Source organism: Ambystoma mexicanum, chromosome 5q, assembly GCF_040938575.1.
Source record: "Ambystoma mexicanum isolate Mex_15411 chromosome 5q, UKY_AmexF1_1, whole genome shotgun sequence".
NCBI lineage: Eukaryota > Metazoa > Chordata > Amphibia > Caudata > Ambystomatidae > Ambystoma > Ambystoma mexicanum.
In genome coordinates, this window is record NC_090933.1 from 344,981,653 (window position 1) to 345,006,056 (window position 24,404).

The 24,404-nt window shown below is 46.2% G+C and overlaps 1 protein-coding gene across 5 annotated transcripts in view; it reads right to left on the bottom strand.

Annotated features, from left to right (window-relative positions):
• Positions 1 to 24,404, bottom strand: part of CEP192 (centrosomal protein 192) — a 2,773,731-nt gene that overhangs the window by 95,905 nt on the left and 2,653,422 nt on the right. The gene's annotated exons all lie outside the window — the stretch shown is intronic.

The following is a 24,404-nucleotide window of genomic DNA, read 5'->3' on the forward strand; positions in this document are numbered from 1 at the left end:
CTTTGACCTCAGTTTCACCCCCTTTTTTCAGTCACAGATGCAGAGGTATGAAGAAATACCATATTTATTAGGTGAAAACAATTTTGACGGGTAGGTGGGAGGGACAAAGATTTGTGAGAGGAATAAAGTATCTATCAGAAAGGAAAGTAAGATAAATTATCCTGGTTATCTAATGAATATGCGCCTTCAACAGACTCATCATTGAAAGACTCCCAGAGACTTAACCAGACTATATAGAATGAAGGGTGCAAGTAAATCAGTTTTACCTCCGTGTTTCGATGCACACGACACACCACTTGAGCAACCGCCGTGCCAAAGAGTCAAGCTAATGTTTAGTGAACATGTGAAGGGATGCTCACAGTGCCACCTGACTGATGCCTAGCAAGGGAGCCTCTTTCAGCAATGCAAAAGCAGAAGGCTGTACTTTCGTAGAACAGCCCCTCAGGTTTTCAGGACTTCATTGCTCATTAGCTCAGAGCAGGATTTGATGCATGAAATAATCCATCTTGAAATGTTATATTTCCAGGTAGATTTTCCCCTATTAGGTCAGTTCAGCCTATGAAGAGCAGACCATTGCAATAGTACTACTTGGTTCTGGCCAGATAGAAACTCAAGGCCCTCTTATGGTCCAGCATATGACCCCCTCCTCGATTTTAAATGAATGAGGTAGAGGGAAGAACACTGGACAAAGAATGTTGTGTTGTCAATTAAATTCTAAGACTATCTAGAAGAGAAGAGGGTCAAACCTTCATGGAAACTTTCTCTTTATAAATTAACAAAACACACAGTGAAACTCGCAGACCCTGCATCACATTGACACTGCTAGTAGAAGTTACCAGATCTAGGAGAAGAAATTCCTTTAAGAATGTTTATGATGGATTACATAGTCTTTCCTCACACAGGTTCCTCATTTTAGAGATACCCTCCAGGTATCAGACAGGCTTCATAAATAATTTCAATGGCCAGGGGGCGCACTGCGGCTTCGCTCCGGTGCAGTACCAATGATGTGACATCATGAATGGCACATTCTCAGGCATGCTTTAACAATGCACTGAGCAAAATATAAATTTCAGATATTTTTATGAAACATTCCACTGCCTCTCTCCTATCCTCTCCCTGCTTCATCTTGCCTCCTCTATGCACTCCGCCACTCCTTTCCTCCCCTTCTCCCTCCATTTCCCTCCCAATATGATCTTTCTAGGTCCTCTATCGTCTCGTGTAACATTCTCTACGTAACACTTCTACATTTTCTCTCTCTACTTCCTCCCTTCTTTTTCTCACACTCCTATCTCGCTCCTCTTCTTCCCCTCCTACTCCCCCAACCTCCACTACCTCCTCTCTCCTGCCGTACTTCTCTCTCCGTGTCTCATGCTAACATCCACCTTCCTCTATCCCCTTCTAGTCTTCACTCTGGCCTCTTTCCCCTTGCCTCTCACACTGCCACATGCTCTTCTCAATACATGCCCAAATAACAAATAACTTTCCTCTCGGTAATGTAAAAATGACCTCAGTTGAATCCCTTTTCCCTAGCAGAACCAAGGTTTACTAGCTAACCGCCAAGACGGGCAGGTAGGGAGGGTGGGGAGGAATCTGTGGAAGGATTGTCCACCAAGAGGTAAGTAACTAATAGACTTCTTCCTCCCAATGACTCATCTTTGATAGACTTCCAAAGCAGTAGAATGACATGGAGGTCGGGAAGGTAACAAGTCTTCCACCTAAAACAGAAAACTCTGAAGGTCAGCCCTGCCAAAACAAGTGTCCTGACCAGACATGGAATCCAAGAAATAATGCTTAGCAAACGTTTGCAAAGAAGCCCACGTATCTGCTTGGCAAATATCCAGAACAGGAACCCCATGTTGCAGAGCCGAGGTGGCATCCAGCTCTCTGGTAGAGTGAGCCCTGAAACCTGAAGTCCAATCACAGCATTCCGAGATGCAGAGAACGATCCATTGAGACAGGTTCCGTTTTGTCACAGCGCTGCCAGCCCAGACACCAGCATAACCAATGAAAAGCTGGTCATCCATTCTGGCCTCCCTTGTTGAAGAGATGTAGAAATTGAGGGCCTGCACCAGATCCTCCCAGATTCAGCCGATGGCTCTCCTATCTTGAAAGGGTGAGGCAGAGGAAAGACGACCAGCAGATGGATCTCTTGAGAGATGGAAGTCCAAGACCACCTTCAGAAGAAAAGAGGGTCTAACTCTCAAAATCACCCTTTTCTAGGAGAAGATCAAGTAGGGAGTTTAAAAAAAAACAAAACTTTTTAACAAGCACTTGGGAAAAGAACCATCTGGAAACACGTGACATCAACACCAGTACATCACACAATAATAGAGTCATGACCAACAGACACTACTGAAAGGTATGTGTAAAAAGGAGCCACCACAGCATAGTCAATGCTCAGCAGATCTTGCTAGGAACGAGCAAAAGTGTTTGCTGTGAGATGCAACTGTCTATCAAGTACTTCCTCTAATGCCTTGCAGACCTCCCCGCAATAATCCGACAACCTGGGACATTCCCATAATATATGCATCAGATTAGCATTCAGCCCATGGCATCTAGGGAACTCCTTAACTCCAGCAAGGTAAAACCTGGCTGGGATGCAATACAGCTTAATAAGGACTTTGAACTGTATAAGGTGATAATTTGAATTGAAGGACACCCCGTTCGTAAGGGAGCACACATGCTTCCACTGCAAATCCGTGTACATAACAGCCAAATCCCTATCCCATTTCTCCCTGCTATTAGGTCCCTGTCTACCTTCTTGTGACTTTGTCAGTCTGTAGAGTGTAGATATGGTCTTTCTACCCAATGTATGGGTGAGAATATAAGCCAAGGAGGCATGAGCACCTGGTTCCGCCGGAGATACCGGCCAGCGTGCAGAAAACGCTGCTTTAAGGAGGAAATAGTGCAGCAATGTGTGCCCTGACTTCCTCCTATGTAATAAAACACTTTGTCACATACAGATCCCCTATGGTAAGTATGCCAGCCACATTCCAAACCCTCGCCACGGCTCAATCTGTAGTGGGGGCTACCGCAGCCATTCCAGAGAGGTGGAGGAGCTTGTCGTACAGAGCAGTGGCACCCAATCGCCTATACAATCTGTCTCAAGCGCTGCAGGTCGCTCTCACCGTGTGTGCTGGTACACGTTGCCACCAAGCAACAGCACCTGAGGGGAGGGGCCGGTCTGCAAGAGCTCCAAAGCGTAATGTGAGAACCCTCTGATTGTTCAACTACCCAATGGGTAGCATAGTGAATCTGTGCCACCAAAGTGTAAGGCTCAAAGACGGGGGCTGATAGCACCCCCACATCATATGGACGGGTCAGGTGTCCCCACCTCATCTGGACCTTTCCACCAGACCAGAGAAAGGAAGAGCACATACCAGAAGATTCAGTAAAAAAGATCTGCCCCGGCCATAATGGAACATTATGTAACAAAGAAGTTTGAGCAGCAGAGTCATCTTGAATAACAGCCTACCTGCCAACGATAACAGAATATGCCCCCAGAGCAATAGTTTGACCTTCAGGCCGGCCAGGAAGGTCCTATAATTCAAATCAAATGCCAAGGTGGCCGACATCGCCACATGGATCCCCAAATAACAAAAGTCCTGCGCCACCCACAAGAGAGACCAGCAAGTATGCCAGCCCTCACTTGCCATCCGACAATGGAAACATCTCTGACTTGTTATTGTTGAGGTGGAGGCCAGAGTATCAACCAAATTCAACCACTGCTCCCACTACCCGCACCAAGTTGACCTTGGGGCCCCCGACATAAAAAAAGGATATTGTACGCATATAAGCATATCAGTTTGGGTTTCTCACCTAAATGTATGCCCGCCCCACTAAACTTATTACGAATGAGGTGCGCCAAAGGTTCAATTATCAAAGCGAACAACAGTGTCAAAAGGGAGAACCCCTGCCTCGTAACACCATCTAGCTGCAGAGTAGGGGAAAGCACAGGCGAATGTTTGAGTAAAGTAATCTAATCCAGGAGGTGAAGTTCGGACCAAACCCATAATTGGACAGCACTTAAGGCCACAAGACCGTATCAAAGGCCTTCTGCATATCCAACAAGACTGCAACTCTTTGGGTGTCAGGTGAGACCTGAGCCAGCGCATTATAGAAACGCCTTATATTAGGCGCTGTGGATTGTCCTGGAATAAAACCGGATTGATCTGGGTGTACCATATGAGTCATTAAGGGGGGACAGCCGAGTTGCAAGATTCTTAACATAGATCTTTATGTCAACATTTATGAGTGTCAATGGCCTATACGATCGGCACTCATGTGTCGCCTTCTCCGGCTTATGGAGTAGGAGGATAATTGCTTTACGCAGTATCAGGCAGGATCCCTTTCAGAAGCACCTCTTCCCCAACCTGAAGCATGTATGCTGCTAGCGCGTCCCAGAATTCTTTATAAAATTCAGCGCAGTACCCATCCAACCCCGGCACTTTCCCATTAGGGAGATCCATAAAGGCCGCTTTTATCTCCTCATTTGTAATGGGGACTTCCTGCGCTTCACTGGCCCATCTGGATAATAAAGTTGTCGGGATCCCCCTCAGGTACTGCTCAATCTCTGGGGCGGTGGCTGTGCCGGTGCCTTTCGATTGGTGGAGGGTGGAGTAAAACCAGTAAAACACCTCACTGATGTCCTCGTCAGTATGCGCAACGGACCCGTCCCATCTACTGACACATGGGATGTGCGTGGGTCCCGCCCCAGTTCTAGCAACATCAGCCAGTAGCCGGCCAGGCCTGTCCGCCTCCCCATAGCGCCTAGCTGCCATTGGACTATCCAGAAATGCTACTAGCTCAGTTTTGATTGCTTATCGCAAAGCAGGAGAGGAGTTCTGTGCGTATTGCTGTTGCAGGGAGTACAAAGCAGATTTGGAAGTCTGCAAATCACTCCAGATACCTTCAGGACCCCTAACTCAATAGACATTGCTATCCCCGGGATATGCACCTTTAAAGCTTACAACAAAGTTGCGGCCAAGGAGACAGACCCCCAGTCCCAAAATATGTTGCGATATGGCCGAGTAAGCCCACAGGAAAAAACATGGTTTTACAGCGCTACTGGTTTGAAGCGCCATGGTGTACAACTACCCCCCCCCCCCCCCTGGATATCTGCAAATACAATACAATAGGAGAGTGATGAGACAGTGCGCGGGGCAATATCTTGCATACCTCAACGCCATTGAGCAGGAGTGCTGGATATCAACCACAGATCAATACGAGAATGCATATTATGTACAGACGAGCAGTATGTATACTCTATGCATTGAGTTCAATGAGCACCAAGCATGCAGATATTCTGTATTGGCCAGATTAGCAAGAATCACCCGGGCTGCACTGGCGAGTGCCATAGGGGAGTCAGAGGTGCGATCATGCTCCGTGCTCAATATTGTGTTTAGGTCACCCCCAGACCGAGGCCATACGATACTTTACACAAAGTCGAAAGACTCCCGCATAAGTGTCAGGGTCATCTATGTTGGATCCGTAAATATTGACCAGTAAAACTTCCTGCTTACACAGGATACCATGTACAATCACATACTTCCAACCCTCATCTATTCTGCATTCCATATGTACAAATTGCAATGAGCGATGCACCAGTGTCATAACACCTTTAGCTTTTGTGGAATAAGATGTAAATTACCTGTGCACGCCCCATCCATGTGCGAAGACCTCTGCCTGCCTACTTAGCAAATAAGTTTCTTGTAAAAACAACATTTTGGCACCATGTCTGTTCGAATATGCCACTTGCGCGACTTAATCGGATTTCCCAGCCCCTGCACATTCCAACTAAGGAGGTTAACCATCTGTCTCAGCCCACCTGTATGTGCGGCCGATGACTGCATCAGTCCCAGCCGTCCAACTCCTGTGATCCATCATCAAGTGCATTTTAACATTAACACAACACCAACCAACCAACCCAACCCAACAACCCACCCTCCAAGCCCCCCAAACTTTCGGCTATGTGAAACCCTTCCACCCCCAACCCGACCACAAACAAACCAATTGCACTCGCATAGGGCACAACTGTTCCATGCAGAGTGGGTTGCGAAAGAAGTGTCTCAGACCATGAACACTAGGACACATACGCAGCCACTTCGGCCCACTAAGATTTAATATCAACTTGTGTGCAGCAAACCAGCTGATTACAGCAGGTATCGACGTTCATGACCTGGGTGACCATCCGGTTGGTGGAGCCGGCAATGGGATCTGCGACTCAAAGGACACTGCCTCTTCTGGCACCATGAAGAAGTATGATCTGTTATTGTGTTGGATCCTAAGACTGGCAGGGAAGAGCACGTGTAAGGTGTGTTTCTTTCTCTCAGAAGTTTCTTCACACCCAGGAAAATGCACCGCTCCTGCTGCACTGCCACCGTAAAGTCCACATATATGTGCACAATGCTGGAGCCCACCCAAGCTATTTCTGATCACTGGCCGCCCGCAGTATTAAGTCTCTATACCCATAATTCATAATGCGCGCTATGATTGGGCGGGGATAATCTCCAAGTCCTCGCAGCCAGGGCCGTGAGGGAGTTCTCAACCGTGAAGTAGGGAGACCACCCCAGTTCACCCAGCAGCTCTCGAAGCAGATCTTCTACCGACAATTTCATATTGCTGCAGAGCGCATCCTCTGGCACTCCTATAATAGGAATAATGTTCCGGCCGGACCTGGATTCCAGATCTTCACTTTTAGCCTTTACCTGCCTCATATCCCTTGTCAGCGCAGTGACTGTTACCTGCAACTCTTTGACATTGTCCTCCGTGGTACTTATGTGGCCCTCGGCCTCTGTGATACACTGCATCTCTCTCTCCATTAGGGCTTGCATGGATGACACATTAGCAATAATGCCATTTAACTTCAAATTCACTGATGCAAAGCCCTGCTTCATCGTGTCAAGCATGCATTGAAGGTCCATGGAGGCACAGGCCGTCTGAGCCACAGGGGGTCTGTAAGCAGGATACGTCATTGGAGCCCAGGGATGGTATCAAAGCAGCCTAATCGCCGCCCTTCTTGGGTCGGGATCCCTTGGTCATATGGGCCACTGGATATCACAGGAGATACCAAACGTCCTGCATGAGTTGTATGTGGTGGGGGGCTTGGTTATGGGGCACTACTCAACTCCAAAGAGCCCACACTCCTCCAATGTAGCCCCCACCTGGAGCAACGGTAGAAGCAAGCAGGGCGGAGCCCCAGTTGACACCAACTCCGATCACCAGCACCACCACCTGCACTTATCCACAGTGACCTGGCCAAGGTCAGCCAAGTATGGCAGAAACACATAGAAAAAGGCCCAGGCCTTGGATGTTCACCACCTCCAGCAGTTCGTTAACTGGATGTCATCCACAAATATTCAGGGTTATAGTCCTGCCCCACAAAACCAATCCCTCAGATGCAGATTATGTTGAATTCTATCTGCAAGGAGATTGAGAGTAAGCAGAGGTAAAAGGGGACCTCCTCGCATCCTCCCTCTGGTGTTCCCAGTGTTATCTGATTGGATCCCAGTCACTAGAGTTTGTGCATACCAGTTACATGATATTGCCCCCAAAATCAACTTTGTGCATCTTGGCAAACACGATTGACCAGTCAAACAAATATCCAGTGTTGCCTCCAAGTACAATATATTCCAACCAGGCCGCGTAGAAACAGGAATGTTGCTCAACATTCAACCAGCGTGGGGTATCAGAACTGCAGCAATCCTGGAAGCTTAGCAGCCAGGCCCAATTGGGTGAGGCGTGACACACTTCACTAGACCTGTCGCTGCCGCCACTCAGCTCCAGCACAGCGGTCCAATCACTCACAAGCGCGGCAGATGCTGCTTGCTGTCCTCCAGGCCACAGCTACAGCCCACAGGGTGTACAGGGAGCTTCACAGCTGATACCCGGCATAGCACGGCCCAGGCATCTCTGGATATGATATGGCATTTATAAAGCACCTATACACAAGTGTTTCAAGGCGCGCACCAGAGCCGAGCACAGGTTCCAGGTGAAAGCATCCCTGGCACACGCAGATACACAGACTTGCGTATCTCTGGTTCCCGGGCATGGCGGGAGTCTACAGGTGGATCTGATGAAGCCCGGTACCTTCCGATGCCCAAATATTGCTGTGCAGTGCGGTGCAACAGCAGCAGGCAGGATTGAATATATTTCAAATGCCCACTGCACACAGAGATTAAGAGTGGTCTACCATCTTGGCTTGCCGCGGCACAGCGTCACCAAGTAGGGAGTTTCAACTTAACACCTGGAGCTCACTCACCAGTGTAGTGGAATGGATGGCGACCAGGAAATTCACTTCAAGGGTGAGCAATCCTACCGAACAGAGTGAAAGGGCTCAAATGGAGCACCCATTAAAAACATTAACACTACATTTAAATCCCAAGCAGGTACAACAAACTGGTGTGGGGGAAAGATATTAGAAAGACTCCTTAAGAAGTGAATGACTATGGGGATTGCAAAAAAGGAGCTTTGCTTGTAAACTGAAATTGCCATATGAAACCTTCAGTGTACCAATCTGCAGGCCTGTCTGGGCCAAAGACAGAAGAAATTCCATCACCAGGGATGTGGAACAACTAAGAGGGTTTGGATCCCTCTCCCAGCACCAACCTGAAAAAGTATGCCATATACAGGCATAGACCAACTTGGTGCACACCCCCTCGTCCCCCCCCCTAAACCCTCCTGAGTGGGAGAAGAGGTTCGTCCTCTGTGGAACATGCTCGGTGTTGGGTGCAGGTAGCCATGGGTACCACATTGTCCGGGCCAGTCCTGAGCGATCAAGCTCATTGTGGACCTGAACAAGAACCAGCGATATGAAGGGGATCAGCGGAATTGCATAGAGCAGGTCAAGTCCCACTCGGCTGATAGGTTGCCCCCCAGAGCTCCTGGACGAAGGAACACACCCTGGAGCAGAACATCCTGCATTTCCTGTTCACAATGGTCGTGAAGAGGTCCACTGAAGGAGTACCCCAATGGGAGAAAATCTCCAGAAATTCCTGGCAGAGCCCCCACACTCATGGAAGGTTGAAGACTTTCTGCTCAGTGCATCCGCCAGCATGTGCTCCTTCCTTGCCAGATGGGCCACAGTCAGAGACCCGTTGTTCTCCAGAGCCCACAACCACAACCACATTGCTTCTCCACAGAGGCAAGAAGTTAACGCCAACCTGCTTGTTTAGGTAATGCATGAATACAATGTTGTCGTCAAGATTATTGCCTTTAATAGAGGACGAAAGCGACAAGAGCTATAAGATTGATGTGCTCCCGGAAGTCTGATGGAGACCACAGTCCACTCACCGTAAGGTCTTGAAGGGGTGTGCGCCAACGTTTCAGGAATGCACCCGTAACTTGAGTCACCTGCGGCCTAGGTTGACAAAACAATGAACTTTTCAAGAGGTTGTCCTTCACGGACCACCATTGCAGTGTCACTGGGCTCTCTCTCCGAGACCAGAAGGTCTGTTTGTCTCTGAAGTGGTGACAACTGTGCGCTTAGAAGCCACTGCAGTGACCTCATGCGCAAGTGGGCCTCTGGCACTATCAGGATGCAGGAGGCCATAAGACCCAGCAAGCGCGGAAAGGTCAAGTCTAGACCTTTGTCGCTGGAAAAACAGGACCATCTTGTAGATGTTCGTCACTTTGTACTAGGGTGGGAATCCCAAGAATGGTGAGTGTCCAAGAGCGCACTGATAAATCGGAGAGACTGGGATGGTAAAACCCGAGACTACTTGGTACAGGGAGCAGCCCAAGGGTTGCAATAAGCTGCACATCGGTACAGGTGTCGACGCTAGGTATGGCGAGCCAGGTCGGACAAGCCAATCGTTCACATAGGGAAAGACATTAATGCATTCTCTTTTGAGGTGAGCCGCCACTACTGCTAGCAGATTGGTGAAAACGCTGGATGCCAAAGAAAGACAGAACGGTAGGACTTTGAATTTGTAGCAACAGTTCCCTGCTTTGAACCTCAGATACTTAATGTGCTTCTTGTGGATATCCACATGAAAATAAACATCCTGTAGATCAAGGGAGACTAGCCAGTCATTCATGTCATGAGCCTGGAGGATCTAAGCTGAAAGGGGCCATCATGAACTTATCCTTGCGCAAGTATAAGTTTAGAAGTACCCAGTCTCGTTCTGAGCAGGGTACCAGTTCTATGGCCCCTTTCTCCAGAAGGGAGTGAGCTCCTCCAGCAAAAGAGTTTCCAGACGCAAGGGTTGGTGGCATGGGGGTGGTTTCAAGGGCAAAAAGGAGGAGTATCCCTGCTGTATGACCAGTAGGAACATGCATCTAAGGTGGTAACTTTCCATCCCTCGCCAAACAGGGATATCTTGCTCCCATGAGGGACAAAGGGCATTTCTAGAAGTTTCTGTTGAACGTCCGTAGCAAACCCAGACATCCTCAGCCAAAAACATCTGTGCAGCACTACGCTCATGGCCCCTGTTCTTGCTATGCAGTCTGTAGTATCTAGACCAGACTGCAGTATTTGACATATAGCTTCCTTGAGGTCTTTGATAAGGACATCAAAACTTTCCTGCATCTCCTCTTTAGGCATGTGTCCTGAGGCCAAAGGAGAGTATGGGCAGAGCACAAGAGGTGTTCACACCTCGGAGACCAAGGCTCAAAGAGGCGAAATTCTTCCTTCCCCATGCGTCCAGCCTCTTGCTCACTATATCAGGGGCCAAAGAAAGGAAAAAGGTGATTTTAAGGTTCACCATAGCGGCCTGGGCACCCACACTCTCTGGGTAAGTATGGGCAGAAAGGAACAAGAAGTCAGAGGGTGCCAGCCTGTGCTTCTTTGCCAGGTCGCGGTCCACTGTAATAACAGAAGCCCATTTGGACCATAGTTCAAGCACTTGCACCTCCACTGCTTGACAGAAAGGCAATAGTGTCTCTTTCTTAGTACCCTCATCCGGGATGTCAGTCAAGTCGTACTGCACCTCAGTTTTAAGGTGTCGGACACCTTTGTCATTTGCTGGAAAGCAGCTTGTGGCTTGCCCTGGGGGCAGCTGGGAGCATTTCCATTCCTGGCTAAGGTGTTGAGGCCACACGCCTCCTGCAACTCTGCCACAGTGAAAGAGGGAGTCTTGAGGCCAGGGGAGAGACGTCCGGAGATGAAACAGTGCGCCCCTTAGACACGTTCTTGTGACATCTGCTCGCGGATTCCCTGGTGACCCATCTAACTACTGTGGGATTCATCAGCATCTATGCCACGCCACTGGCGTCAGGCCCAAGTCGCCCGCGCCTTGGCAAAGATGGTAAGTGTCTTCAATCTGAACGCATCCCATTGGTCTGGGGTAGAGGATGATATGATATATGGCATTTATAAAGCATCTATACACAAGTGTTTCAAAGCGCGATGCAGCAAGGGAGGGGGAAACAGAGGGAAGACAGACAACGATTCTACTAATCCAGGTGTCGTTCAGATCACGCAAGTGCGGGGGAAGGGGGAAGAGGAAAAGTGCGGCATGGGGTGGGGAAAGAGCAGTGCATGGGGTAAAAGAATAAATAAAACAAACAGAAGTAGAGGCAGCTGGCGGCAAGTGCAGGGTAAGTGCAGACATCAGGTGTCAAGCACTGGTGGGGGACTGTAGGGATACAGAGAATAGACCCCAAGTGTGGGGGTTGCCAGGGAAACAGTGCAGGTGTTAACTGGTGGGAGAAGTAACCTGGGCCAGAGATCCGATGGTGGCCAGATAACCAGTACAGTTTCAGCCAGGAATTCAGCAGAGGAGAGGAAGAGAGACAGCAGAAGCAAAGAGGAAGGTTTTGAGGTGCTTCCGGAACTGGAGATGGTTCTCCTCAAATTTCAGGGAGGCTGTTCCAGAGGGAGGCCCCAGACGAAGAAAGAGATCTACCACCAACTTGTTGCTTGGAGAAGCGACTGACACTGAGGGAGCTGGAGGCGGATGAGCGAAGAGCTCGAGAAGGTAGATATTTAGGAAGAGAGAGTTGCAGGTATTGAGGCCCCAGAAGGCCAAGTGGACAATGCAGACTGTTTTACTTAATCCTCGCAGCCACTGGGAGCCAGTGCAGGGATTTCAGTCCTGGAGAGATACGATCCCTGGGCTTGAGGCCAAGGACAAGTCTCGCAGTCCTGTTCTGGAAGAGTTGCAGAGGGCGGAGAGTAGAAGCAGGCAGATTTAGAAAGAGGCTGTTGCAATAGTCCAGCCTAGAGAAAACCAGAGCTCTGGAGACTGAGCTTCTGGGGAAAGGAGAAGAAAGGAAGAATACCTCTGAGGAGGTGCGGCTGGTAGTGTGACTTCTTAGAGATGTGAGGAGAGAAGGAGAGTGTGGAGTCGAAGATGACCCTGAGGTTTTTAGCCTCACAGGTGGGAACAGGAAGAGGGGCAAGAGAGGTCAGCCAGAGAGCGACAGGAAAGGAGGGAGCTGGTGTGCTGATGAGGAGAATCTCAGTCTTACTGGCATTAAGGCAGAGATGATTTGGTGGCACATCACTCCTGGATAGCAGACAAACACTCAGCGATGAGAGACTGAGAAGAGGTAGCCGATGGTAGCCTGAAAATGAGCTGAGTGTCATCCGCATAGCACCGAAAGTTGAAGCAGCGAGCGGCAATGCGGTAGGCAAGAAGTGCCGGGAATTGGTTGAATAGCCAGGGAGAGAGGTTAGACCCCTGGGGGACACCACAGGTAGCGATAGAGGCTAGGACGGATGCAAGTTGGACCTGGGAGGGTCAATCAGAGAGGAAAGAAGTCAGCCAAGCCAGGGCCTGACCGGTGATACCCAGGTTATCACAGAGACGATTGAGCAGGATGGCATGGTTGACCGTGTCAAAGGCAGAAGCGAGATCAAGTAAGATGATGAAACAGGGGGTGTTGGAATCAAGGTCGGAGAGCAGATGTTCAGGAGAGCAGTTTCTGTGCTTCTGGCAGCTCTGAAGCCAGACTGATGGTCCTGTAGACAACCAACAGATTCAGTGTGAAGATTAAGCTGGGAGATGGCCAGCTTTTCTAGGAGTTTGCCCAGGAAAGGAGTGATGGAGACTGGGCGATAACCAGGCAGGACGGGTCGGCAGAGGGTTTCTCAAGAAGAGGGTTCACAAGGGGGAGGGGAAGACTTCAGTGGCGAAGGAGTGGTTGCAGAAGTCGGCCAGAGCAGGAGCCAGGGAGTCAATGTGGTCCTTGATGGTTTTGGAGGAACAGGGATGAACCTCTTTTGATGAGACTTTCATAGATCGGACTTGTCTAGAAACATTGTCTGGGGAGAACAGGGGACATGCAGAGAAGGAAGGAAGGAGAGGTGGCCGAAGAAGGGCCAGAGGAAGAGCAGGGAGTAGAGTGCGCAGGGGTAGAGGAAGAGAGTGAGGACAGGATGTCTGGTGTTTTGGAGATGAAATGAGAAGCCAGAGCCGTGCAGATGCTGTGAAGAACCACCAGGGGATCTCAATCTCTTGCATCTCTATATCTCCTTTGTCCGTTCTTACTTACTGAAATTTAGGGAAAAGCTCAAGCTTGGCAGAAAATGGCAAGTGTTGTGCACAGGCCGGGAAGGCAGATATTTGCTCAGGATGTGAGCTTGAATAAGCCAGTCATCCAAAAAGGAAAAAAGGGGAATCTGCTCCTTTCTGAGACAAGCAGCCACCACACCCAACAGATTGGTGCCAAGGATAGGCAAAAGGACAGGATTGCAAACTGGTAGTCTCAAGCCTGCTTCCACTCAGGCTGTGGACAGTGACCGTAAGAAAAAAAAAAACACACCCTTCTGCTACAGGCTTCTTCTCCACTCACCCAACCCTATAGAGCGTTTAGGTTTATGACTCCACTGTGGAGACCTTCTTTACTGCCCGACAGGGAGAGAAAAAAACATGGCACTGTGGGTTCAAGGCTTTCATGTTTGATAGCCTGGCTCTGCTAGCTGTCAACAGGACTCTGGCCAAATCTACGCATAACGTATGTGGTGTTATTTCCAGAGTGGCTGAAAATACCTATCTTTGATAAAAAGGCTGGTTTAGCGGAGTTCTGTGCTGGATGGAAAAACAACTGCAGACAAATGCTACAATTCAGCCAGGATAATGCATATGTTGTGGCCTGCTCAGGAGGCATTCATGCATTTAAACTTCAGTGTTTCCCCTGATGTTCAAGCTTAACTCCTTGACATTCCTTTCGGTGGAAACAACCTTTTTGGCTTGATGGTGGACGAGATGTTGGAGAAATTTAAAGCAGCAATGGCCAAGTAGATAGGCATAGTTCTTCAGCTGCCTTCCACATCTTCCTTCATGCCCTGGACATTTTAGTTAGTTTCCCGTTTTAACTAGAGGGGCAGAGGTCTCGTATACAGCAAACAAAACTGAAGGCCTTTCCCTGCCAAGAAAGAAACAGAAGTATATAAATGGGCAACAATTTCTCTTATTTGGTCCCCTCTGCCACTCCTAGTCCAAAACCTTATTAATGTGGACTGTGTCCATTGTTTTACAGTTGTGGGGGGAGGTTGTCAGTTTGTCCCAGAGTGAAGAAACACCACCTCTGTAGGATAGTTTACTGTGACTTTTGCCTCAATTTCCTCCCCACCTTCCTAAAGACATCCACTCCTTCATCAGATGCCCTTTTGCTTGAGGAGATCTTACATCTCCTGGTGAAACTCGTAATCAAGCTTGTTCATGCCTTTTCTTTTGTTCTGAAAGAGGTCTTAGTCCCATCCTTGCGCTACAGCTAACATGTTGGTATTTGAACAGGAAAATGTTAAAGATGGACTAGCTAGGGTTCCTGGACTTTCAACACCAGGTGGGGAAGGTGGCAGATGGGAGGGCCTCAAACTCTATCCCTTCTCATAGTGCCAGCTTGCTTGTATACAGTACCACAGAACCACTGATAATCACACCATACCTTTCTCGCATGATGCCCGACAGTCTTTCAGATAAACTACAATATCCATCAAGCCCCTAGGGGAGAAGCACCTCTACTGACAGAACAGAGGTTTCCATGAGTAACCGAGAATCCAAATACAATTACCAACAGTATGGGGTGCAGGAATCATTCAGCAGCCTGGTTAAAAAGCAATCAGCTGTGCAGCTGGGAAAAGATACTTCGAGAACCAGAGGTAATGGAGGACCGCTGACACAACAAGCCCTCCATGGACAAGGCGTTTGACTGTGGGAGTGCTGCGGAACAGATCCCATGTCAAACAAACAGACCCACACTGGAATGGAGTTTACCGAACACTGAACATACCCGGGAAGAGGGCCGCAGAAAGACTCCCTAGCTGAATAACAGGTCTAGAAGGTCCTCACACAAAGTGGACTTTCAAAGCCAAGGACATTCAAGGGAGAACGATATTGCCAAAACACAGAGGCCCCAGATATCAGAAAAGAGCAGGGCTTAGACCCTTTCTGTATCGTCTGTTTGTGACACCTCCCAGGTGGGAGAACCGAGAAAGATTGGCCCAGCGAACCAATGGGAAGGGATGACCAATAGGTAGAAAAAGGGAAGCATAAAAGGGAGAGATAGGAGGCAGGAAATTGTGGGTTGTTCAGGTGAAGTAAAAGGCGGCAGAGGTTGACCATGAGACCAGGTAGATGAAGGACATGCAGTGGAGGATTGAACAACAGGCCTTGTGCATTGCGAGGTATTGGTTAGTAGGGGGCGGGGGGCTGGTACTGGGACTGAATATGTTTGTGGGTGTGTGTGTGAATGAATGGTGTGGTAAGAAAGAGTAGGGAGTGAATAAAAAGGTGTGCGTGGGGAAGTAAAAGGAAAGTAAAGGAAGGAAGGTAGGAGTGTAGTAGGGTGGAGAGAGCAGTGATATGGAGAGAAGAGTGTAGTGGTGTGGATAGAGGTAAAAGGGAGTAAAAGTTGCGGGCCAATGTAGGTGTTACTGAGGAACATCAGCGAGGGAGTAGCATCAGAGAGTAGAACAGGATCATCGAAGGGACAGTAGAAGGAGCGTGAGCAGAGCAGGACAATTCGGCACAACCTGTTCGGTGCAAGACGTTATGGTGCAACCGTTTGGCTGCAGGTCCCGTTTCCGCAGTAAGGCGCAGCGACCGCTTGGCATGACGGCCATGAAAAAATAAAATAATAATAATAAGTTCCTGCTGTCACGAACCCTGGTCTGCCAGAGTTCGAGATCCAGCACTTCACCACAAGGCTGCAGAGAACTTGTTTTGATATGCACACGTTTCGTATTTAGCATAAATGTAGTAAGTAGGAGGAAAATTCAATTGTAGGATAAATATGAAACTTATGCCCATTGAAACAGTGAGCCCTCGCTGGCCTAGTGGTTAAATGCTTGGCCTTGAACTCTGGCAGACCAGGGTTCAAGACTACAGGATTTTCTTCCAGCTGCATAATGTCAGCTTTTAGCAGCTGACCTTGCCGCCCATTTGGATAACCGCCCTGTGAGCGGCAGATTATTTTTTGCAAATTAAGCACATTAAAAAGGTGTGTGTACTTCTTTATATTTGGCCAGAGGGTGTTTAGACGCAGCTGCAAGATCAGATGCGTCTCAACATCCCTTGTGCCAACATGAACGGCGCCGGAATGGCTTTCGCAACGAAATGGGTGCTGCGGCCAAAGAGCCGCGCCCCGAATGGATGGAGGCGAAAAGGGGTGTACCGAGCATGAGAGCGGGAGGCGGCGGCAGGCAGAGCATGAAGGAAAGAAAAGGGAAAAGAGGGGGGGGAGTAGTAGATAGAAGTATAGAAAGGAACAGGGCATGAAAGGAGCTGCCAGAATGAAGCCCAGTGTGCCTGGCAGGCACAAATCATTCCCGGGAGACAAATTAAATAAGAACCCATACAATGTTCCCTGAGGAAGTTCAGATAGAAAAGGCTTTGGTTTCAGGCCATCATCAACAGTAAGAGAGCTCTTTAGATAGAAGGGGTTACAGACCGCTAGTACCAGCCTTGGGTTGAGGTATTCCTGGTTGAGGGTGGGATTGTCCCTTCTTAGGTTAAAGAGATAGGGACAGCCATTAAACCCATTGCGATACAGAGGTTGCCCATAGCCACAGAAAATGTTGAAGGTAGTAAGATTGACAAGAATTACCCTAATCCCCATGTAAGTGACACCCAGAGCTGCAGGGTATCATCTATATGGGGACAAGAAGGTGATTGTACCATCACGGGTGCAAGGACCTTGTCAAGACCAGCGTGAAGGAGGAGATGCTTGAGGGGACTTTCGGGAGGATTTCCCCATGAGCATCCTGTAGGTGTGGGAGCTGGTTTTAGCGATGGTGATTATAGAGAAGTCAAGGTTAAACCTTCCCTACATCATCTGCCTTGGCCGGTCAATAGCACAACATTTGTGAAGATCCTCATACCAAAGATCGAGGAAGTGAGGGATGCTGGGTGTGAGAGCCCAAGTTAATGCACAGTTTAGGGAGAAGACGCAGGTGCAAGAAGAGGACGAGTCCCCCAGAGAAACCCCCGATCCCACTGAGTAGAGTATGCAGAAGCGCAGAGGACAGATCGGCATCTTTAAAAAGTTCAGGAGAATATGGTTCTGGAAGAAGAGAACTGAATTCTAAAGACCCACCTCTTTATTGACCAGAGTGGATGTTAATCTAAAAAGCAAAGGAACCAACTTTTACCAACTTCTGGTACCAAAACCATTTCAGAGGGTGGTACTGGAGATGGCTAATTACATCCTGAAAACGGGGCACCCAAGACAGGAGGAGAACCAAAGGACACTCCCAGTCAGTTCTACGGGCCCAGAGTGTACACAGAAGTTTCAAAATTTGGTGCAAACTGCCCAATCTGTCAAAAGACATTCCCCGATGCACCCCGAGCCCCACTGCAGCCGCTAAGCGATATCAACTAGAATATTTGGTCTTCAGACTAACAGACTCAACACTTTCAATGTGCAGTTTGGCATTTACATTTTTTTTTAAAGGAGCTTGTAGGGATCTGGAATGTTCATTTACATTTCACATGTGAACCAGCAGGTCTTCTCAGTCTTGGTAAAAGCCGAACCTGTAGGGCCTTTAAGCGATGTAGAGCTATATGGGAAGGATGGGGAAGCAGATTTTACTCTTGCCAACTTCCTGAGTCAGTCTAATTATTGGTGTAAAACATAACTTAATTGCAATTGTCTAACAGGGAGCACAACAGACATCAACAGTCGTTCGCTCAAGCGTCTCTCAAGTCGAGAGAGAGTTCGGAAAACATTTCATAAAAAATGACATTTATATAGTAAAAATGTGTCATCATTGATGTCATAATACGTGGCAAAATAAGAAAACCTGCGTGGGGTTGTGGTTGGTCTACAGGGAACATCCAAGTATACTGTCTATGGGGGATAGGATTGTGATTGGGTCTCTAGTGTCAGGTGGACAACTTATGCCCACCCCTAGTGCAAGTCATCTCTGCTGTCATGAAATACACGTTTCATTAGCTTTCAAACTATAGGGCTCTTTACTACGTGGCCCTCTAAAATTGGTTGGCATGCTTGTACCCTTCTGGAAAATTCACTCGCCAGCAGCACACAAGCTGGTACCGCAGGCGCTTGTGGGTGGACTTGACCATGCCTTCCCACCCAATTAGCACATCATCTATCATCACTCCTGCTGTCTGCCATTCAAAGTGTCTTTGAACTAGGCCTTGCACAGTATCACTGTGCCTGAGAAAAGAAGGGAGTGTGAGCATGGTCTTATCTTCAAGTCTCAATGTAGCTTACCCAAAATCTATTTTCATCTCGACCATGTGACAAGAGACCGTGTTTTTAGCTCCTTCTTCGTATTTAATACTATTAAATGAATAAAACATGGCACTCAGTGTTTTTCCATTAGACCTCAACAGGAGCTGGCTTCGCCTCTCACGTTCATTGTATCTTCTCGAATAGATAACCAGTTTCTTGGCTGCCCCAACACTTGACCAGACAACCTTTCTCAAATCTTCCCTCATCGTCAGCTGTTTTCTTCTGCTGTGCCACACTTTCAGCCCTTCTGTTCATGGGGTTCTAGTTTACTAACACACGATGTGGAACATCCAGATTCAATCCGGCCAGGGAAAACTGAACTCAAATCGAAATCCAGATTCAATCCGAGGTTTCATCCTGGAGGACATGTTGAAGTCTTCCACGATCTGGTGATAAATTATTTGAAAGAAATCAGGAAGAAAAGGCCTCCGATACGTAACAACTTAATCCTACATCAACAACGCACCCTAACACAGCTGGGTGCCTTGAGAGATTGTATCATAAAACCGTCAGATAAAGGGACTAATATAGTTATAATGAATCGCAATGACTATATTAAAGAGGCCGAAAGGCAGTTAACAGATAAAGCCTGCTATGCCGAACTGGAAGAAGACCCTTCAGGAGCTATGAGTGACAAACTATGTGAGCTCCTGACGACATGGAAAGAGAGACCTGTTAGATGATTACATGTGCGCATTTTTACATCCAAAATTTCCAGTCATGCCAACGATCTATTTTTGCCCAAAGTGCATAAGAGCCCGATAAGGCCTCCGGGGAGAATTGTAACTCTGTGGGGCCTTATTGGAAAACCTTTCAAGATTTGTGGACTAAACATTCGTTTTTTTTGACTACATTACCCTCATACTTAAGACACACCAAAGATTTCTTAAATAGAATTGACAGCATACCATGGGATCCTACTTGTTAACAACATTGGATGTAGTGTCTACACGTCGATCAAACACTCGGATGGTTTGAAAGAACGCAAATATTTTTTGTACACCAGATCGATGAACTATCTACAACATGTACGAATATACTGGAGATCATCAATCTCTGCTTGACTAAGAATTGTTTTCTATTTAACAAGTTTTTTATTCAACTCCAGGGCACAGCCATGGGCACCACCTTCGCCCCTTTGTATGCAAACTTAACAATGGGCTGGTGGGAGAAGTTTGTGGTGTGGCATCCCAGTAATAGTCAGTACACAGCCAAAATTACTCTTTGGCTAAGTTATTACGTTATATAGACGACCTATTTATCATCTGGGATGGGACATGCTCTGAGTGGTTAGACTTTGTTAAGATATTAAATGTTAACAAGTTGAATTTGAAGTTTACTGAGAGCCACAACAAGACTTCTATCGTATTCTTGGATATTCTTGTTACAGTGGCTCACAGTGAATTGGTAACAAATCTGTATAGAAAGCCCACCAGTTCCAATATACCACTACATGCAAAGAGTAATCACCCTACAGCACTGAAGTGGAGTACGTAGGAATTGTTCCAAAATGGACACTTGATAGCAAATGTGCCCAGATGGCGTTACGGTTACAATATCGAGGCTATCTAAAAAGAATACTTGAAAGAGCCTATTTGAAAGCTAGAGATACCGATCGCACCTCACATTTGGTATGCAACATAGCCTCAGAAGACACTACAGAGATGAGTGACACACGTCTTACTTTGCCTATTGCAATGGGGCACATAAGGTAATGCCAGGTAATGCAGAAACCCTGGCTCGTCTTCAAACTAGATGAACATTTGAAAAAAATATTGGGTGAAAAAATTAACATAATGTTCTGCAGATCCACTTTGCTCAAAGATCTTTTGGTACCTAGTTTTATGTGCCCGATAGCAAACCCGTTGGGCAGCAGCTGGCTTAACACCAAGGTACCGGGCTTTCAGAAATGTTTAAAATGTAAGGCCTGCTAGTACGCAGCTAACACTGCCAGTTTACCACACCCAATTCTGGGTAAAGACATTGAAATAAGGTCATGTATTATGTATGAGACGGAGTAGAGTATGTAGTGTACGTTCTTAGTTCCCCAAGCAATAAATGGTATAGTGGGAGCAGAATAGGCAAACAAACTCGGGGTTCCCCAACATATAAGTGCAATCAAGAACGTGGACCCTACATACCCCATGGCACTCCATTTTAAAACAGTACATGGCAGTCAATTGGAAGGGTTTACCTATTTTGGTATCCATACAGTGCTGATATCGGCCAGAGGTGGCAATCAAGAGCTTTCGTTAAAGCAACTAGAAGTGCATTGTAGACCTAGAAACTAAAAACCTAGAGGACACAAACTTGTTGAGGAACTCTACACTTTTCTGGGCACTTAAGATTACATATATGTCTACCTCTCTCCTTGTTGTGTATTGTACAGCAACAGGCTACACACTAAGACTGGTAAACTATTGCTAAACTTTGGGAGTGAACCGCTAACTCAGAGCCTCTAATTTTGATCCCAGTTTCCCAATCGTATTTTGGTAAATTGAAAATTTATATTGGTTTTATATTTACTTGGTTTTTTTAAGATGCTTTTCATCAATAGTGTAATTGTTTGTATTTCATTTTACAAGTGGAAGTTTGTGCAGTTGGGGATGGACAATTTCCATATGACAGATTATGTACCTTTTATGCCAGACCCTGTTTTATTGATAATGTGAGATATTTAAGAGGATGTATATATTTATTTCTCTGGACCACAGGTCATTGACCACTTGTAATAGTTCAACTAGATAAGTTTGAAACTACAACTGAGCACTAGGCACTTTATATAAGCAACAGTTGCACGCACTACACATTTTAATTTTCAGTATTTGATCGTTTGGCAGCCCATGCATGCACTCTAGTATCCGTTAGGCTCATTATTGCTACTGTGCATATTTTGAAAGCTAAATGACTAATGGACTGGTATTTATTTTTAGAACTCTTTAGAGCCATTGACACAATTAATTTGCACATCACAGCCTTCAGATTGTGTCACAGTCACCACAGATAGATATATATTTTTCTCTATGAAGATGCATGAATGGACAGAGAGCACCATGCACTTTATATTGATTGCTGCTTTGCTAAATTCGGCACATTTGTACTGCCGATTTGCTAATTTGCACATTTTTCAACTACTCCTTACAAGTTGCCAATATTTGGTGAATTTTCATATTGGACTCAGCAAATATGAAGTATTATTGAGTGTGATTAAATCCCATATACCTTAGAGCATGTTATTGCCATATGTAGCAAGCAGGAGGTAAACAATGGCAATTTTCACTTAAGTTACTCCTTTCAGTGAATGATCCTGATATGTTGGCAATTCTATCTTTTCAGGTCCTCTCTACGTTCATGGCCACTTGCGCAAGAAGTTTTATTGTTATATATGTAGAGGACTCAAATCAATGTTCAGCATCTATACATATGATGCAGCTAGCAGTTACTTTCGTCCCACATATGGTAATATAACTTAAAATGTATAATACTGTTGACCTCCATTTGCAAAACACACCAATAACAGTAAGACCAAAAAAGAAGCCCTGAAATATGAAATACATTAAGTGAATGCTTCAAATAGCATGCATCACAACATTTCAAGATGGCTGTCTGGACTATGTAGCAGTCGATCTCTAGCAAGATGCAGACATCCTCTACATGACCATAGAGGTGTCGGGTATATTTTGGTCCATCATCTGCATCATTGCTCCCCAAGTGATCAAGCAGTGTGTTTTCCCACGATACGCGTCTTTTCTCTACGCGTTTTTCTTTTCTCCAATGCACATTCATCAATAAAGGTATTTCATGTTGCTTGGATCCCTGTGGTGACTTTTTCTTTATGCTGCAAGGACATTTTATCCCCAGCTGCTCTCAGGAGTGCAGCCCACACTACCTGCTGAGGTATGAAGGTTTTTCATATATATATATATATATATTTTTTTTTTTCAATGAAACAACTTTGTAAAAGGGTCTTTATGGTTAAGTTGCACTAATAAAAACCTATGAAATTTAATGAAAACCTTTGTTAAAGGGACGTTATATTTACAAGTAAAACCGAAAAACCCCTGAAATTCGCCTTAAATTCGCCAGTTATGGTAAGCCAAGCAACCATAACTCGCACCACCACTGTGCATTGCTAAGACTAACACCCAGGACATCAAAGATGACATCACAAATGTCATTGATGACATCACATATCTGGCCCACTTGTTTTTGTTCACTGACATATATAAGCCAAGTGGTTTTGTTCACTGACAGTCAGAATATTAAAATTGAAAAAAGGTGCTATATATCTAGACGTTAACCTTGTCATATGTTCTTTAAGTACTTTCCTTAGGGTTTGGTCTCAGCTCATGGTGTGCATACATGGGGAAATGAGCAGGCCTCAAACAAAAATCATTTGTATACTTGAAGATAAACTTTAATGTCATTAACATTTTCTGATGATGCTGTTTCTTTCTTCCTTAATTTAGTTTCCCTGTATGTGCCTCTGATTTGTATGCATTGTGGTTATTCATATGTATTGTTTGTACCAGCACAAGTGTTGCAAGTCTTGAATTGTTAGCTAACTATTACATGTTTAACATTACTCAACATTCTGATAAGGTAGCATTCATTATTGTACTATCCAAAATTACAAGATTATAAATAGTGTACTTCTATGGTGCATGCTGCAGTCATTGCCTATGTTTATATATGATTAGGTTTCTGTATTAACAACAACACTCCACTACAATGATTTTAGATGAGTACATTCTTTAATAGATTAAGTACTTCACAATAGTACTTCTCCCGATCACCCTTGACAACTTGTTACCAACAATATAAACACAACTCCTTGTAGGGACTTTTCATCAACATTTATTTCACTTGTGATGTCATCTTTGATGTCCTGGGTGTTAGTCTTAGCAGTGCACTGTGGTGGCGTGAGTTATGGTTGCTTAGCTTACCATAACTGGCGAAATTCAGGGGGTTTCGGTTTTACTTGTAACCCTAACGTCCCTTTAACAAAGGTTTCTCATTGAATTTCATAGGCTTTTATTAGAGCAACCTAACCATGTTGTCCCCTTAAAGTTTTTTCATTACATTTCCTAGGTTTTTATTAGTGCAACTTAACCATAACTTCCCTATAACAACGTTTTTTCATTGAATTTCATGGATTTTTACCAGTGCTGGCTATTTTCCTACAACTTACTAATATCATACTTACCCAATATAGCAATATGCGTGTCCAATTTACAAAGTGTCACCTTAAAACTCTACCATTTCCCACCTTCTAGAATCATTTTTAACACTTCTATGCACTTTTTGCAACTATTTCAACTAGTTTTGCATCAGTGGACGTCTACGAACATCTGACTTCATTGCAGACCTTCCGGACAGTTCCACATGACCATACGCTGGCGCGCGGCACACTGAAGCGTCCGAGAACCCCGTCCGCACTTCACGATAACATCTGTGCTTCACAGACAGTTCGGAACTGCATTTTCTACTGATCTAGGAACTTTCAATTTCAAAATTTCCCTTGCACAGCTCCAACACCTATTCTTACTCATTATCCATTAACAATCTAGTACACATTACATACTTTTAGCAAAACTGCTATTTATCTTAAAATGACATCAGCTAATGACATCCCTCCTCCCCAAGAGCCACCAACACTGCATTAATCAAGGAGCATGAGAAACACTGCCCCCTACCTTAGAAGTAACACACGCGCAAGATTTTCCCCTCTCCACCTACCCCTCCATATTAGTGTTTGGTGC